The 19112-nt window shown below is 40.5% G+C and overlaps 1 protein-coding gene and 1 pseudogene across 1 annotated transcript in view; one reads left to right on the forward strand and one right to left on the reverse strand.

Annotated features, from left to right (window-relative positions):
* Positions 1-19112, reverse strand: part of Diaph1 (diaphanous related formin 1) — a 97612-nt gene that overhangs the window by 27057 nt on the left and 51443 nt on the right. The gene's annotated exons all lie outside the window — the stretch shown is intronic.
* LOC119814292 lies at positions 3929-7597 on the forward strand (annotated as a pseudogene).

Raw genomic sequence — 19112 nt, forward strand, 5'->3', positions numbered from 1 at the left:
TAAGGACTATTTGTAGATGGCTGTGATCCAAAAAACACTTTAGTGACGAGACAAGACTGGCTACAAATGCTGATTCCTGATCTAATCCATAGTGCTAAAACAAGTGGCTCTCCACTTCGACAATTATAAAGAGAAAAAAAAAAAAAAAAGAGGAAGAGGGAAAAAAAAGAGGCTACATATTGAGCACATGGGAAAGTTTAAAGGTAAGAAAGGGAAGGGAAAAATGATGTAATTATAATCTCAAAAAAATAATAACAAGAAATTAAGATGATATGAAAGACTGCCTGGGGCTGGTGAGATGGCTCCATGGGTAAAGGCACCTGCCTTCTGGATGGAACCCACAGAGTAGAAGAGAAAATGGATTCTCACAAGCTGTTCTCTGGTCTCCATGTGTGCGCCACGGTGCATGTGCACTCCTCTACCACACACAATCTATGTTTTAAATAAAAGATAGTCTGGTTTGGTCCCACAACATTAAAAATACTCCAATACAATGAAAATAATCAAATAAATATATAAAGAAATGACAAAGAAAAATTATCTAAAAAATGTTGGTTTAATGCTCAGAAAAACACCCTGAACACATAGAACAGTTGCTAAGAAGTAGTAAATTGATCAAAAGTAAATAAATCAAATACTGGAGGACTGCTTCAATACCACTCCGATGGCTCTGCCCTGAGTAAGGAGTGCAGTACGGCTCTCCTCATAAATTAAAAGGTTTCATCTTGAGTGTGAATATGAACCTAGAAACGGTAAAGCAGGGGCACACCAGGCAGTTCCAAAACAACAGACAAGTCCTGACACAGCTCAAACCCTGACTGCCTCAAGGTGGTCACCCTCACCCTCCTAGGGAATACCTAAGACCCTTTCCAGACAGTGCTAACACCATCTGGAGTTGCTATAATTTCTTATGTACAATATCTAGCCTTAAATCAGACTTACAAGGCATGCAAAAAAACCCAAATTTGAAGGAAAATAAAATCCAATTGACACACAAAATATTACCCAGATAATGGAGCAAGTGCACAAGGATTTAGAGCCATACTTAATCACTCATGGTAGAGGCTCATAGCTTGTGCTGGTTGGTTTTTATTAACTTGACACAAACTTAGAAACATCTGATCTCAACAGAGAAATAACCTCATCAGATCACCTGTAGGCAAGTCTGGAGAGCATTTTTGTGATTAATGATTCTTGTGTCTGGCTCACTGTAGGTGGTACCATCTCTGGGTAGGTGGTTCTGGGTTATATAAGAAAGCAGGCTGAGCAAGCTATGTAAGGCAAGCCATACAGAGCAAGGCAGTAAGCACTGTTCCTCCATGGTCTCTGCTTAAGTTCTTGCCTGGAACTCCCTTCATGAAGGAAAGCCTTTCCTTCCCAAGGTGCTTTGTGGTCATGCTGTTTATCACAGTAATAGAAACCAAACTAAGACACACCTATAAACCACCATTTAGAGGGGGTGAGAGCTCAAGGCCAGCCAGAGCTACAAAATTGAGATTCTTTCTTTAAATAAATAAATTTAAGAATAAAATCACTATAGGTAATATATTCAAGAAAACTGGGGTGGTGAAAAAGATAAAACCAAATCAGAAGGAAAGCATGAAGTAGGTAGTCAAAACCAAGTTCTGGTGCTGAGTTGGCTAGTCAACCTGACACAAACCTAGAGTTATCTGAAAGAAGGGAACCTTAACTGAAGTATCATCTATCTCATCAGATTGCCAGCAGGTAAGTCTGTAGGGGGGCATTTTCTTAATTACTGGTGTGGGAAAACCCTGCCCACTGTGGGTGGTACTACCTCTGGGCAGTGTAAGAAGGCAGGCTGAGCAAGCAATGGAGAGCAGTTTATAAGCAGCATTCCTCCATGGCTTCTGCTTCAGTTCCTGCCTCAACTTCCCTTCATGATGGATTCTAAACTGTAAAATGAAATAAACTCTTTCCTCCTTAAGTTAGTTTTGTTCAGTGTTTTATTTTGGCAACAGAAAGCAACTAAAGGAAGTTGGGTGGTGGTGGTGCACAGCTTTAGTCCCAGCACTCTGGAGGCAGAGGCAGGTGGATCTCTGTGAGTTCAAGGCCAGCCTGGTCTACAGAGTGAGTTCCGGAACAGCCAAGGCTGCAAAGAGAAACTCTTATTTAGTTGCGGGCTTCACCCCAGTCTCCTGGCATCCACTTTGAAATGTTGGGCAGAAAGTTCCATTTCAAAGCTCCCTCTCCTGGGAGTTGCCTCAGTCCAAACTCCACCTCCGAGAAAGCCCACCACATGGTGACCCCTCCCATAGGCTATTTAAACTGCCCCCAGAGAATGAACATGTAGTCTCCCAGTTTTCTATGATCTTTCAGTTCTCTGTTCCCCCCTCCCTGTTTTCCCGGGGGGTCACTGGGAGTGTTGACAGCCATTAAACCTGGGTATCTTTTAATTTGGTCTAATTTGGTCTGATTGGGATTACTGCATTGGCAGAGAGGTTTGTCCCCTAAGGAAAAATACTTAACTACTCTGTCTTGAAAAAGAAAAGAAAGTACTAAAGGAGAAGTTGGTACCAGAAAAGTGGGATTACTGTGATGGTGTTGGCCGTGTTGTTTTAGGAGGATTGTGGAAGGGTTTTAGAGCTGAGGGCTGGAAAATCCGCTGAATGCCAAGAAAAATGCAGATTAGGGAGACCTAACTGTGAAGTTTTGAGAGAAGAGTGGAAGTCCCTCAAGACTCTACAGCAATCATTCCTCTGCTATTAAGAATATTAATATTGGGCTGGAGAGATGGCTCAGTGGTTAAGAGCATTGCCTGCTCTTCCAAAGATCCTGAGTTCAGTTCCCAGCAACCACATGGTGGCTCACAACCATCTGTAATGAGGTCTGGTGCCCTCTTCTGGCCTGCAGACATACACAGAGACAGAATATTGTATACATAATAAATAAATATTTTTTTTAAAAAAAAAAGAATATTAAGAATCTATTGCTTCTGGTTAGCTGAGGCTGAAGAATCGGGTGAATAATAAAAAGCTAGCACCACTACAGTAAAAATGTTACTAGGTCAGATGCTGCTGGGTAGCCAGGGCTGAAAATCACTGTGATTAAAAAGAGATCAGAATCACTGAGATGAAATCATTTCTTCAGGGTCAGCACACAGAAGTTGTGGTCCAGAGGGTGACCAAGGCTGCATTTCAAACTAGCAGCTGCACGTGGCAATGTGTAAGAATCTCCTCAATGGTTTGGAAAGCATGAGGGGTCCTGGAGAGCAGCTGAAGCTTAGCACTGTGAGAAGCCAGAAAAGCCACTGGTCAAAGTGCAGCCTCAGCTGCAGTGAGACTCAGAATTTGAGATACCGGGACTATGGGTTGAGCACCAAGGACAGCAGCAGGCCTGGCATGGAGCCAGCCTGAGCCTATGAAACAAGCTATGTGAGCTGTGCATGGCAGAGCTGGAGAGATGAGGCTCCTCAAGCCCTTTTCTAGCTCAAAAATTCATGAGTTTCAGATGTTAGACGTTGAGCTAATTACACTGTTGAATTTTGAGTCTGCTTTGATCTCACTGTAACTGTACCCTAGTCCATCCATTTTGAAACCAGTATATAAATTTCTTTATTTTATAGAAACCCACAGTTAAAAGACCTTGGATTTCTAAAGATAACTTGGATATTTAAATAGCTGGAGTTTTTACAAGACTGTGGGACTTTTAAAAGCTGGGCTATATTATACTAAAGATATTGCATACTATATTATGATACTAATGTGCCATCTTGGGAATAAACAAGGAAAGGTTATAGTTGAATAGTGACATGTTTGTGTGTCAAGCTGAGAAGGGGTCAATTGTGCTACTTAATTTCTGTCAACTTAACACAAACCTGGAGTTATCTGAAAAGAGGGAACCTTAATTGAAAGATTACCTCCATGGGAGTGCATGCAAATAAATATGTGGAAGCATTTATTAATGATTGATGTGGGAGAGAACAGCCCGCAATGGACAGGGACACCACCGGGCAGGAGGTCCTGTATGGTACAGCAAACTGAACAAGCCACAGACAGAAGCCAGTAAGCAGCATTCTTCCATGGTCTTTGCTTCACTTCCTGCCTTCACTTCCCTTCCTGATGGATTGTAAGCTGTAGGATAAAATGAACCCTTTACTCCCCAAGTTGCTTTTGGTCACTGTATTAATCACAGCAACAGAAAACAAACTAACATAAATGTCATCTCAAAAAATGGTGAAAAATTGCAATTTTTATTAGAGTATAGTAAGTCAAATGTACATATCATCTAGGCTACCCACTAGAGGGATAACAAAAAGGTAAGAGAAATACTAAATGAATTTTAAAGTAATCCATATTTTTGTTTCAGAAGGTTATTAGGACTAATTTGTTATGCTTGTGTTCTGCTCCTGTAACCCCACCTGTTTTGCTCACCAAATCCCCCATTTGGAAACCCCCTACCCTTAAGCTATTTAAAAACAAAAACAAAAAACAAAAAACCAAAACCCTTGTCTTCCTCACATCCAATGCTGAACTCTCAAATTCTGCCTTAGGAGAGGTATCTGGGTACAGGCATAAAAAAGCTTGCTTTAATTAATTTGGCCATGATGAGTTGGTGGTCTCTCTCCTCCCATCTTTAGAATTAAATTAGCCCTCAGTCAGAAACACAGATTGTTGGAAAAGCCAAGGAAACATTGTTCTTTAGAGACCCCAAAAAGAACCCCAGTTCTGCCAACACTTTGACTTTGGGACTTAAGAGCCTCCAGAACTGAAAGATAATTCCTTGGGGTCTTTTAAAAGAAAAAATGTGCATTGTTTTAAGTCACTAAATCTGTGGTCACTTTTTTTCTAACCAGCAACAGAAAACACATATATTCTATTTACATGGAAATTAAGCACTCATAAATAACCTATTGAAAAGAAACAATGGAAATCAGAAAACATACATGACCAAGTGATGACAGAACTGCATCCTGCTATGAGCTGAAACTGTTCTCCTAAAATTAGCATAGGAAACTCTAAACCCCGAATCCTCACCATGTGAATTTAAAATGGCCATTCAGACAGTCCCTAATCTAACCTGCCTGGATTACTCACCAGATGATAGATAGATAGATAGATAGATAGATAGATAGATAGATAGATAGATAGATAGATAGATAGATAGATAGATAGATATAGATGAGAGAGAGAGATTTAGACAGACAAAAATGAGAATATGCAAACTTAGAAGAAAAGCCTCAGTCAATTGAACCCGAGAAATCATCTGCTGTTTAAGCAACTGATGTCTGCTTCTCTGCTACTGCAGTCCCAGCAAATGAAGATGTTTTCTACCAAAAGTGAATGTATACACCTAAAAAAAAATTTACACAGAAATTTATGGTCTCAAATGCATATGGGGGAGGAGCTAAGGAGCACCTGAAGCTGGGGAGGTGGCTCAGCAAATAACTCAGAACTGCTTTTCCAGAGGACCAGGGTTCCGGGGCAACTTACAACCACCTGAAATTTCAGTTCCAGGGGATTCAATGCCTCCGGGTCCCTAGGGCACCAGTACTTCTGTGCACATATTCCATATAAATCCACACACACATAAATCAAAAATAAATCTTTAAAAAGGAAATTAGACTGAGAACAGTAAAGTTAACCTAAAGAAAAAAATTAAATGTATGAACTCTATTGCTTTCTTAATAAAAGACCATAAATCCATCTATCTCTGGTGAAAACGACTAGTATTTAATAGTGAGAGGGAAACTACAGATAAATAGGTACAAGTCACCAATATCCAAAATGAGTGGCTTAGTGGCAGAATTTCTACCTAGCTTGGGAGGGTTTAGTCCCCCAGCACTGAAAATTCAGGATTGAACCAAGTATGCCTCAAATACTAAGATAAAATCTATGTGGAATATATGCAAAATCCTTGCTAAAACAAACACCTTTTCTAGAAAAGTAGAGCTTAACAAAACTTACTGGGAAAATTGGAAATGAGCTATAACCAAGACATAAAGCTTAACATTTTCTTAGCTGGGACTGAAAAAAACCCTCAGTGAATAGAAACACTTTTCTACGGAATGCTTTTCTAGAGAATCTGCATTCAAGGCCCAGCACCCATACAGCAGCTCACAACCCTTTGAAACTCCAGTTCCAGGGGATCTGGCATCCACTTCCAGCCTCCCTGGGCACTGCAATCACACTGTGCAGGGACATACACACAGGCAAAAAAACACACACACATAAAAAGATTTCTTAGCTGACCCAGGTGACTTCACCACCTATTTATATTTCAAATATTTAAAGGATAAATAATGAAAGCCTCCATCTTCATGTAAAAACTCTATAAATTAGAAAAATACTCCCAGGGGAGTGGTGGCACACACCTTTAATCCCAGCACTCAGAGGCAGAGGCAGGTGGATCTGATTTCTGGGACAACTTGTTCTAAAACACAAATTCAGACAACCAAGGATACATAGAGGAACCCTGTCTTGTAAAACCAAAACAAACAAACAAGCAAACAAAAAACCCAAACTTAACTCATTTTATAAATCTGACAAAAACCTTAATACCCAAATATGAAAGTACTAAAGAAAAAAACCACACATTCCTAAACAAAATACAGCAAACTCAATTCAGCCACATAAAATGAAAAGGATAATCAATCATGCCCAGGTTTTATTTATTTTAGGAATTTAAGACTTTTTGGGGGCAGAATTTAACTGTATTTAATTAATATATTTCACCACAATCACAGATTAAAGGAGATAAACAAGATCATCTTCACAATACAAAAAGTATTTTATGGAATTCAATTCCCATTCATAACAATACTCTAAGCAAACTTGGAATGAAAAGGGATTCTGTAAGTTTGACTAAGGAATTTACCAAAACCTAATGGCAGAAAGCACACTTCATGGTAAAGGATGAAAACTTCCCTGAGATCAGAGGCAAAGGGCATTATGATCAGGTACATCCAACAACAATACTCTTATTATTTAAGATAGTATAGAAACAAATCTTTATGCCCACCCCCAAAAGCCCACCAAGCAAACAAAGTTACTTTAGGGGCTGGAGAGATGGCTCAGTGGTTAAGAGCACTGACTACTCTTCCAGAGGACCCGAGTTCAATTCCCAGTACTCACTCAGGTTCCAGGGCTTCTGACACCCTCATACAGACATGTAGCAGGCTCAGGTGTATTCAAGATTTGGTCTCACCAGTAATCTATCACACCACGACTGAGAAAGGTATTGCTCCTGGAGATGTAACAGATATCAATGCTGCTCTACAAGAAGTGCTCAAGACTGCCCTCCTCCATGATGGCCTAGCGCGTGCAATACGCAAAGCTGCCAAAGCCTTAGACAAGTGCCAGGCCCATCTTTGTGTTCTTGCACCCAATTGTGATGAGCCTGTGTATGTCAACTTGGTGGAGGCACTTTATGCTGAACACCAATCAACCTAATTAAGGCTGAGACAACAACAACAACAACAACAAAAAAAAACTAGGGGAATGGGTAGGCCTCTGTAAATTCGGGGTGGGGGGACGACAGAAAGTAGTTGTTGGTTGCAGAAGTACAGTTGGTTAAGGACTATGGCAAAGAGTCTCAGACCAATAATTTCATCAAAGAGTACTTCAAATGCAAGAAATGAATAAAAACTTTTGGCTAACAACAACAACAACAACAACAAAAGTCAAGTAGCAGGCTGAGGAGATGCTTCAACAGAGATATCCACATGAGTATGAAGACCTGAGTTCGATTCTCTAGAACCCAAATAAAGCTGGACACAAAATAGTGTATGTCTGTAGTACCAGTTCTACCATGGAGAGATGAGAGGAAGAGACAGGAGAATCCCTACGAGCTTGCCGGCCATTTAATCTGGTGTAAGCAGCAGTGAACAAGAGACCCCTGTCTCAAACAAGCTGGAAGTTGAGGCTGAACTCTTAAAAGTTGCTTGAAGCCCTGGATTCAGTCCCCGGATATTAATCTACACACCTTAGAACCCCTGATTTTTGACAAACAAGCAAAATATATCAAATGGGAAAAAAAAGCATATTTAACAAATGGTGCTGGCATAACTGGATATCAACATGTAGAATGAAAATAGATCCATATCTAGCACCACGTACAAAACAAGTCCAAATGCATCAAAGACCTCAACAACATAAAGCCAGCTACACTGAACCTATAGAAGAGAAAGTGGGAAGTACATTTGAACCCATTGGCACAGGAGACCACTTTCTAAATATAACCCCAGCAGCACAGATACTGAGAGAAACAATTAATAAATGGGACCTCCTGAAACTGAAAAGCTTCTGTAAAGCAAAGGACATGGTCATCAAGACAAAACAACAGTCTACAGAATGGGAAAACATCTTCACCAACCCCACATCAGACAGATGTCTGATCTCCAAAATATACAAAGAACTCAAGAAATTGGTCATCAAAAGAACAAATAATCCAATAAAAAAAAAAATGGAGTACAGACCTAAACAGAGAACTCTCAACAGAGGAATCAGTGTGGTTATTTCTCAGAAAATTAGGAAACAACCTTCCTCAAGACCCAGTAATACCACTTTTGGGTATATATTCAAAGGATGCTCAATTGTGCCACAAAGACATGTGCTCAACTATGTTCATAGCAGCATTGTTTGTTATAGCCAGAACCTGGAAACAACCTAAATGCCCCTCGACCAAAGAATGGATAAGGAAAATGTGGTACATTCACACATACACAGCAGGAAAAAAAAAAACGACATCTTGAATTTTGCAGGAAAATGAATGGAGCTAGAAAACATCATTTTGAGTGAGGTACCCCAGACATAGTAAGACAAGTATCGCATGTACTCACTCATAAGTGGTTTTTAAACATAAAGCAAAGAAAACCAGCCTACAAATCACAATCCCAGAGAACCCAGACAACAATGAGGACTCTAAAAGAGACATACATGGATCTAATCTACAAGGGAAATAGAAAAAGACAAGATCTCCTGAATAAACTGGGAGTGTGGGGACCTTGGAAAGAGATTGAAGGGGAGGGGAGAGGAAGGGAGAGGAGCAGAGAAAAATGCAGAGCTCAATAAAAATCAATAGTAAAAAGAAAAGATATATTGGCAAGAACCAACCAAATAAACACAGCATGAATCTGGTTAATTCTTCAGTTCCAATTACTACTTTACAGCAGATGCAGTGAATAAAAGCACACACTATTTGAAACAAGCACAAAATCCATAAGACAGGACTCCACAAACCAAGGACAGAGCTTTACAGCAAATAAATACCGAGAGGAGAAGTCTGCAGGCTAAAGGGGCCAATTGAAAACCACAGGCTAACAGAAGAATGAAATCCTTTCATCTTCAGGAAAACAGAAGGAACTAGAGGACATACTGAATGAAATAAGCCAGACACAAAAATTAGAATTTTTCTTTAAAGAAGAACTTAAAAAAAAAAAAAAAGGATACAATTGAAAATAGAAGGTAGTCTATTAGGGACTGGGGAGGAGGGAGGACAGAGTGGAGAGAGAGGGTATAAGGTTGGGTGATCATTATGAATGCACAATATCTGTATAGAAATGCCATGATGAATCCATTAATACATATAATACATATAAAGGAAAAAAACATAGGCAAACTATAGTGTTCATAAATGTAAACTTTAGTGCTTATTATACAAATCAGGGTAGCTGTTTTTCCTGGGAAGGTTAGCCAAGTTCTAAGGACCTCCAGAAAGTAACTGACATGTCATTTATAAAGGTCTTCACTGTATGGCAGCTCCTTAAGTTGTACCACCCCTTCCTTGTATTTTTTTTTTTTTGTGCTTTTGCTCTACTTAGTATCAAGAAACTAAACATTAAAAGAACCAACGGTTCATCTGAAGGAAAGAGAGGGAAGGGTGGTGGGAACATGAGCATCACATAGACTTAAATTTCAGCTTAAAAAATTTATTGACCTATACTGGTGTAGGAGTTCCTTCTTTTTGTGTGTTTTCATTGGTTAATGAATAAAGAAACTGCTTTGGGCCTGATAGGGCAGAACTTAGGTAGGCGGAGAAGACAGAACTGAATGCTGGGAGGAAGAAAGCAGAGTCACAGAGAAGCTATGGATCCTCTGCCTCAGACGGATACTGTCTAAAGACCACAGCCACATGGCGATACACAGATTAATGGAGATGGGTTAAACTAATATCTAAGAGTTAGCAAATAAGAAATTAGAGCTAATGCCCAAGCAGTGTTTAAATCAATACAATTTCTGTGTGGTTATTTCAGGTGTAAGCTAGCCAGGCGGCCAGGACGAATAAGCAGGCCCTCTCCTCACACCATACACATGATTTTTACACTTCAACAAAGATATACCCCCACTTCAGCAAACATACTACATATTCAGCACAAACAAAGACCACAAGGGAGCACAGATAGAAACAGTTTGATCTGCAGAATGATACCACTATGTAAAATTCTAAAACTGTTACCACCAAGATGTTGTGAGAAAAGCAAGGCTACAGCATTGTATATCATTCGCATGCTCACATCATTAGCTATTCTGGTTCAGCTTTGACACTGACTTGAAAAGGACTTTGATAACCAACAGCAAACCATCACAACACAGAAGAACCCACAAGACGCTCTCATATGCCACCTCCTAGCCCTGCTACAAAAATTGAGCATTAATTTGGTACACAGGTATTATAGCACCTAGCCTTTAAAACCTTGCCAGGACTTGTGGGTCTCAGTTTTTATCTATGTAAGGATGGAAGCCCACGATAGTCACACCTCCTACTAAATGGTATCAGCTAAGCAAAGAGGGAAGGATAATCTTCTTTGCAAAGACTGACTCTAAACACACACACACACACACACACACACACACACACACACACTCACCTGCTATCACTTTTCATGTTTCCAGCTGTTGCAACACTGACCTCTTTAGTGACTATAAGTCCTTTCAGAGTGAGAACTACAGCTTCCAAGCTAGGTACAGGGCCAATCTGGCCTCCAAAGATTGAAGACACCTCGACGCTCTACCAATAAGTGAGAATCTACAATTTCCATGCTGTGTTCTTCCCTAGAGCCAAGGGACAGGCTGTCGGTTATGGCTTCAAGAGTGTCACTAATTGCAAAAACCGAGAAAGAGACTGTCAAGCAAGAGGTTCCATCTCATCATCTGCCTTTGAGTTAGTCTCAGAAATCACCAAAAAGAGCATGGGGGTAGAGTGGAAATGCAGTCCAAAAGCTATGAAAAGTCATGACAAACACAAAAGATTACTATATGCTCTCTGTAAAATAGCCTATCAAATACTGTTAGCTCTTTAGGTCTTATCAAGCAGATATTTAAGCACAAGCAGCATCTGAGAGGAAAAGCTAAGGGTGTGGAATCTCCCAACCCAGGAGACAGTGATTAACAGTGGGTACATACATACTCCAAAAGCTTAAAAGGTCTGCTTGAATTCATAACAAAAGTCATGGTTCATCTCCATGGCCATGGTCTGTGTTGAGAACAGTCTGAGAATTTTTCCTTAGGTGGTAACAGGCTATCTTGCCAGGAGAAAACAGAGTCTAGCCCTTTCTCACTCTGCAGGAAGGAGAGACTTATTCTGTTGTATCCTGAATCTTCTCCGATAGAGTCTTGGGATATTCTTCTGTTCAAAAGCTCTGCTCTGTGAAAAAGGGAAATCTAGCTGTGTACATTTTCAACCCAACCTACGACAGCCTCCATCATTCCTGTAAACGACTAAAAGTAAATCATAAAAACAACAATTAAAAGATGGTTGTAAGATATACTTACACAGCCGGGCGGTGGTGGCGCACGCCTTTAATCCCAGCACTCGGGAGGCAGAGGCAGGCGGATCTCTGAGTTCGAGGCCACCCTGCCTCGAACTAGTTCCAGGACAGGCTCTAGAAACTACAGGGAAACTCTGTCTCGAAAAACAAAAAAACAAACAAAAAAAAGATATACTTACACAAAAATATTCTTATTAGATCTAGTGACAAATACATCAAATATTCATTATTAAAAAAGAAGGTGGCAACAGCACCGGGGAGGCAGAGGCAGGCAGATCTCTGTGAGTTTGGGGCTAGCCTGGTCGACAGGGTGAGATTTAGGTCAGCCGGTGAACATCACAGTGAAACCCTGTCTCCAAAAAACAAACAAACAAACAAACAAAAAAAGTAAGCTGAAAAGGAACCTACATCTACCAACTGTATAGTCTATAGGCTCTGTTTACTGTTTGCCTTTGATTTAAATAAACAAATTGATAAAAACTACCATAAGGTAATTGAGAAATTTATCAATCAATAGCCATTGAAGGCTCCTAGTAAAATAAAAACTGGCTACCAGAAGCATAACATAGCCACAGGATAGAATATGAGACAGTATTAGACATAACACCATACAAAACAATAACAAAGAATACGATATGGAGCCAACCGAAGTGAAATGAGCCACTGAAAAAGACAATCACCTTCCCTCTCACACGCACAAACCATAATTTACAAATATATGTATGTCATGGAAGAAGGGGGTGACTACATGGAAGGAGGGGAGTCTAAGCAGAGGGAGGCGAGAACAAGGAAGGCTGCTGGAGGAAAAGAAGACAAATATTCCGTGTCTTCTCATGCACTCACCAAAGGGAGAATCGTGAGGGAGGGTGACAATGGAGAGCAAGTGCAAGCAAAACACATACACATACATGAAAATGTCACAATGGAACTCATTTTGCACACTAAGCCAAACTGTGTATATGTGTGATCCTGTGTATAATTGTAGGTACCACCAAATAGATATGAACCAGGATCGTTCCTTGGGGATTGGCCACCTTTCTATTTTTTATTTTATTTATTTATTTATTTATTTTTTTTTTTGAGTCAAGGCTTCTTTATTTCTTGGCCTGGAACTCACCAATCAGGAAAGGCTGTCAGGCCAATGAACACCAGGGATCCATCTCTCTCTACTACCTCCCTAGGACTGAGATTACAAATTCATATCATAATGATGACTAGCTTTGTTTTAAAATGCAAGTCCTGAGGGTCCTCATGCTGGTGCAGCAGGCACTCTACCAACTGAAAGTTCAAACAAGCAACAGAGAAATAACCAGTAACTTTAACAGAAATCGTAGAAGTTACAAATTGATGCCCTACAGCAGCACCATTCCTAAATGGATTCTTCTATGTGAATTCTTTTAAATTCAAGGATACGAGGTCTACAATGTCACCTGCTCCAGACCAGGGAGGAAAAAGCTTTTCAATGCTTTAAAAAAAAAAATCTGACAAAATTGATAGCAAATTTACATGTGACACAAGAAGTGCCTATTTCTCTGACACATTCTGAACTACTTAAGGTTTAAGTGACAAGCTTAGCTAGCGTTCACTAGTAACCAGTGGCAAAGAAGGGGTTGATACAGGTTCATAAAGCAAGACTGATTTAAACTGGGTGATGGATACATAGGTGTATATGTGGCTTTCCTTTTTAAATAAAAATATTTCATTTCTTTTTAATTATGTGAGTGCTGTTGCCTGTGGACGCCAGAGACTTCCGATCCCCCTGGAGCTGGAATCAGAGGCAGTTGTGAGCTACCTGACATGGGTGCTAAGAATGAATCTGTTCTCCACAAGAACAGCAAGTGCTGAGTCATCTCTCCAGCCCACATTTTTGATTTCTAAAACTAATCGAGAATGTTTTACATGGCTCTTTTCATATATATGTGCACATTCATGCAAAAACATTTTTAACTAAAAATGTTTCCTGGATTTATGAGGATAATTGGTTCTTTTCAGGCAAATATCAAAAATACATAAATGCAGACCTAAGAGTCTAGACGAAGAGGGACTATGCTGTCTCAACAACCAGCATCCTGTTACTGCTAGCAGGCATCGACTTTGCTCTCGGCTCAGCTGGCAGGGATTTTCTGCACTGATTGCTTAAGATGCAGGCAAGCAGCCTGAAGCAAGGTGTATCCCTGGTGAGCCATTGCTGAGTAACGGACTCAGCCTATAGCCGTGCCTCAGCCTGTCTTTCTCCCTTCCCCATTCAGACTTCTCCTTTCCTAGCCTTTTATATTTTCCTGCGTCACCAACACAAAATGGAGTTAGCTGGGGGCAAAAACAATCTGTCTAAAATGGCTGAATGCAGTAGGGAGTGCCAGGCAGCAATGGGAAGAGAAAGGGCACCCCCTGCTGTCCAACACAGGGACCCCAAATTTTTTTCCTTTGATTATTTTGCATCAAAACAATCCTAAGAGGACAGATCATTTCTGTTATAATCTTGGATATCTACATTGAGCTCAAACTTCAAGGAGCAGAAATTAAGGCACGAAGAGGGTAAATTTTTTTTTCAGTATCTAAAGACAAAGTCAAGGTACAAAGTGAGCAGACCTGGATCACAGTTATTGCTCAGTCATGGTTAGTAACAGTTTCTAAGAGCTCACAGAAAGGAAGGAAGTCTTTCTATAGCACACTATTCCCCCAATTTCAGCAATGAGTAATAGTCCCTGGAGTCCTGCAGCTATAGCCATCACTTCCCCAGGAATTCCTGTCCTGAGCTTCTCTCAATGAAGACCACAAACAGGAAATAGAGGAGTAGGAGTTGCCCGACATCTGGGAAACTAGATTCTTAAGAACTGCAGGTGGGAATGAGTAAGTGAGACAGAATAAGCAACTTTGGGAAAACACCTTTGAGAAACAGACTGGCTTGAAAACCAGTTCCATCCACAAAACTAGAAGGTGCAGGCTATTATAAAGCAACTCCACCCAACATCGCTTACTCAGGATGAAACACCAGTCTCTGCCCAAGATATGGCATCAGCTTCTATTCCACAGAGAAACTCTCCCTTGAGTAAGTCAGATACTCTATGGTTAAAATAGAGCAAAGATGAAAAGAGGAAAAAGTTGAAATGTCTTCAAATACTGGTGAGCCTCCATCACTAATGGTTTCCAAGTACACATGCTACTTATCCAATGTCTAATATGAGATGATAATGGTAGTACATAAACACATTAGCACAGAAGCACCACAGGCATTTTTTAAATGTCTAATATGAGATGATAATGGTAGTACATAAACACATTAGCACAGAAGCACCACGGGCATTTTTTAAAAGTCAGAGTCAAGCACAAAATTTGGGGCCTAACATATTTAAGGCCCTGGATGTGATCACAAGCACTCGGGCAAAAACTCAGGTAGAGAGCAAGCTGTGTGCGTGCACCAACCTATAATCCTAGCAGGAGACAGAAGGCTCAGCACCAACTCAATGATACTCTGGTTTACAGAGTGAGACAGGTGATACCACTATAATCTCATTCACGAAATAGGATCTTTGTAAAAGAATCATAATGTCCCAGGCATATTTGAAAAAACTAGAATATCTTATGAGACCCATGAGAAACAGTAACAAAATCCTGTGATGGTAACACAAGACGTTGAACCACTAAGGACGCTCACCACAGAATAGGCTATCTATTAGGCTCCACATGAACTGATTCTGAGAAGATGGGAGTTCAGTCATGTGTTAATGAGATACTATCCACATAGAGAATTTTCAGTTTATATTTGCATGAGAAAAACCTAGCACTTTGAAGCAATTTACAAGTATGCACCACAGTAGGGGAAACAGCAAGCCAACTCAACAGCAGTTATCCAGCAGGATCATCACTGACCTCTTGACCAGAAACATACTCATACACTCATCCGCTAAACCCCACACAGATAGGTCATTACAGAAGTGCAAGCTGTCAAAAGTGAGTAAGACAAACCTGCAGAAATGGATAAATTCAAAGGACAAATATAAAGGCAGTCGGCACGCCTAAGAAGCAGATACTGAGAGTTGGGCACAAGGTGCAGAGACAATGCTGAGAAGCAGAAAAGCAGTTAGGATTTGGGTACTGCACAAATCCCTTGGTCACTCAGATACTACAGTCACTAAGTTTCCCACAGATCCTTTCCCATCACACCCAGAACAGTGACTCAGGGAGTGTGGAGAAAAGCTCTGCTTGGGCATGGACGACGGGGACTGGAAGGACAAGTACCTCCCAGAGCAAGGATTCTGCAGGTCAGTGCAGGGATAGGACAGGACAGTGCAAGGGGACAGTAGGCCAGGGCGAGTAAAAAGGCATAAAAAAACAAGGTATTAAGGACAAAGCACTTTTCCTTTCTCAAAAGATTATGGGAAAAATAATTAAATATCCCCAAAGAGAGTAAGATAATAAAGCCACTCCAACAATAATTCACTGTACCAATTCTTAGAAATCCTGCCCACTTAGAAATCCCAGTCATATATATCTGTAAACATTTCAGTATGCAGCTCTAAAAGACTGACTTTCAAAATACCCAACATATCATCATCATAATTAATTTTGTATTAAATGCCAGGCATTTTATAGTTTGTTTCAATCAGAATTTGTGAAGTCCATAGTTAGTACTGGCTGGCCTATTTCTAAATTCTATTTTAACCTACATATTGCCCTACATCTCCTTTTCCCCTTGACATGTATTTGAGATTAACCAGGACCGTGCTCACTGGTGAAAAGCGAAGGACAGTGAGACAGCAGCAAACCACCCCATGAGACAGGCTGCCTTCCTGCCCACTCACAGCATTTCAGCAAGTGCGAGGTCCTGAACCCAGCAGACCTCAGGTGATTTTAATAAGCAAACGACGTGTTAATTCTGTAGTTAGGCATAACCTAAGCTAACACACAGAAGGCATTGCAGAAATGGCAAGGCGCTCTATCTGACAGTAAATAGGCAGCCTGCCTAAAACAGAACAAGGAAGGCAGGCAGCTACGTCTTTTTTTAGGTGCTGCAGGGTAATTTTATCTCTGCCATTTTCACCTACACACACCTAAATATGGAGCAAACTGCAGATTTCTACACCACTCCGGAACAAAGGATTCTAGAAATACTGTTTTATTCAGTCCTCAGGGGAAGGGAAGTAATGGGGTAGAAACAAAACAAAGAGACAGATGGAGTAAACACCCAGCCCCCAGCCTGAGTCTGCAGCAGCAGCTGCTGGTTTTTATCATATTGCTGTTTTTTTCCTTCTTTGTTCCAGAGCTGGGAGCCAGGAAAGGGTGGAGAAGGGGGGGGGGGGGGGGATGAGCGGCAGGACCGTCATCAGCTTACTGAAAGTCACCTGATCTCCTCCTCCAATCCCTAGTCTCTGACCTCACAATCTGGAACTTGAGCCAAAATGGCTCAACTGCGCACACACCGTGGCTGAAATGGAAAATGCAAGCAGAATAGAAAAATGGGGACATGCTTCTTGGAAAGACTTTTTACAGTTTTCTCCAAGATAGGAATGTATACACGTATACACACACACACACACACACACACACACACACACACACACACTCTAGTAGATTAAAAGAAAAACCTGATTCTTAGAGTTGGAATTACAGGAGGGAGAAACGGTTCCATTCCACTCTGAAGAAAAGGGTCCCTTCGGTTTAAACGTGATTCCCTTGCCCCAGGGGATCTTCAAGAAAAAGGAAGCTTGTTAAGTTGTAGTCTGATTTTTTTTTTTTTCAATGAGAAGCTAACTTAAGCCAGGATCAGTAGGGACAATGAAGCAAATGCTATTGCCTGTTCCGTCAAACTCTGCTCTGTAGACAGTTACGGCACCCAAGCACGTCTAGAAACGCCTTGATCAAGCACCCTGAACGAGTCAATTTTTCTTCAAATTCTTTTCTTCTTATTATAAAAATAATGTTACATTATGGTAAGTTTGCAGGAAAAAATCTAGTTAGAACAAAAATCTAGCATTTTTCACACCTTTAATCACAGCACTGGGAGGCAGAGGCAGCCTTGTCTATAGTTCCCAGACAGCCAGAACTGTTACACAGAGAAACTGTCTCGAAAAGCAAATGTGTAGTGTTTTTCATAGTATCCTGAAACCTGACCTCTTTTACTTCTACATATCCCCCTGTAAAACAGCTGTAAGAAGGGTACTCCTAATTTGCTTCTTGCTTCCCCATGAACCACATGTCACAAACATTCTTCTTGATTATGGGTAAGGTAGTTCAATTTCAGAACACTTACATTCTAGAGCAATTAATCTTAAGGCCAAATGTTCACATGGGAACTCTAATTAAAGAGCCCCAAACAGAAAGACATAAAAATAGAAGAGGCCTCGCTGGGAAGAAGGAGGACAAAGAATTCAGCAGGAAGGGATAAGAGAGGGTGGTGAAGGAAAATATATCAAAGCGCACTATCTTAGATATGTGTAATGAAATCCTGAAAGAACAATTTTTTTTTTAAAGGGAACAAACTGAGATAAAAGCAAGAAAACAATAAGATGCACTCGCCCTTTCCCGTGGAGCCACACTACATCTCGGAGTGTGATAATCTGGGAGTCCTCCCTGCAGAAAACTTTGGTCTCTCGTTTCCATGCTATGATGGCTATAAGGCCCTACGATGAGTTGTTCATTTATATAGTTGGTGTGGGCAGCTACTCAGAAGACAGTGTGTTACATAAGAGAATGTACAGAGAACAAGAGACCAAAGCTGGAGCATGTGGGATAATGTCACCAGCATTTTAAAAATAGTCCTCTATTTTTGTTATGGTCTTGTGTTTATAATAACACTTAGGATTTAAGCGACTAAGATTTTTATACATAAAGAATACTGAAGACATAGCATCAAGGTATAAGACAGCACAGACAGAATTATCTTTTGGTTAATGCAGGAAGGACAAAATTCATATTTGTATTTGCTTGTAATTGCAGTTTTAAAACCTGAAATAGAATTAATAAAAACATGATGATTTTTAGAGGTGGGAATGGGAGGACAGGGAAAAAATGCTGGGTAGGAATGAGTTTGTCTCACAGGACTTTCAGTACTGAAATGTCCATGCTACCCATGCTGACAGACAGATAAAAGCACCAACAAAAGCCCCAGAGCAATCCAATAGAAACATTCTCCAAACTTGTTGCTAACACTGGTCCAGTAACAGCAAGCAATTTGCTTCAGACTCAAGAATTCTTAAAGAGCACAAGCTTAAAGGTTCTTCAGATCAGTGTGTTTTCCCAAAGCACACCAGAGCAGCTTTGAGCTCTAGCAGGTAGCTAGAGTGCCCCATATTACTCTCTTCCAGATCTTCTACCCCACTTACTGGAGACACTGTTCCTTCTCATGATTACATCTCTGCTCTCCAACTCCAGGTCTCTACATCAAGAG

The sequence above is a fragment of the Arvicola amphibius genome, chromosome 5, assembly GCF_903992535.2.
Source record: "Arvicola amphibius chromosome 5, mArvAmp1.2, whole genome shotgun sequence".
NCBI lineage: Eukaryota > Metazoa > Chordata > Mammalia > Rodentia > Cricetidae > Arvicola > Arvicola amphibius.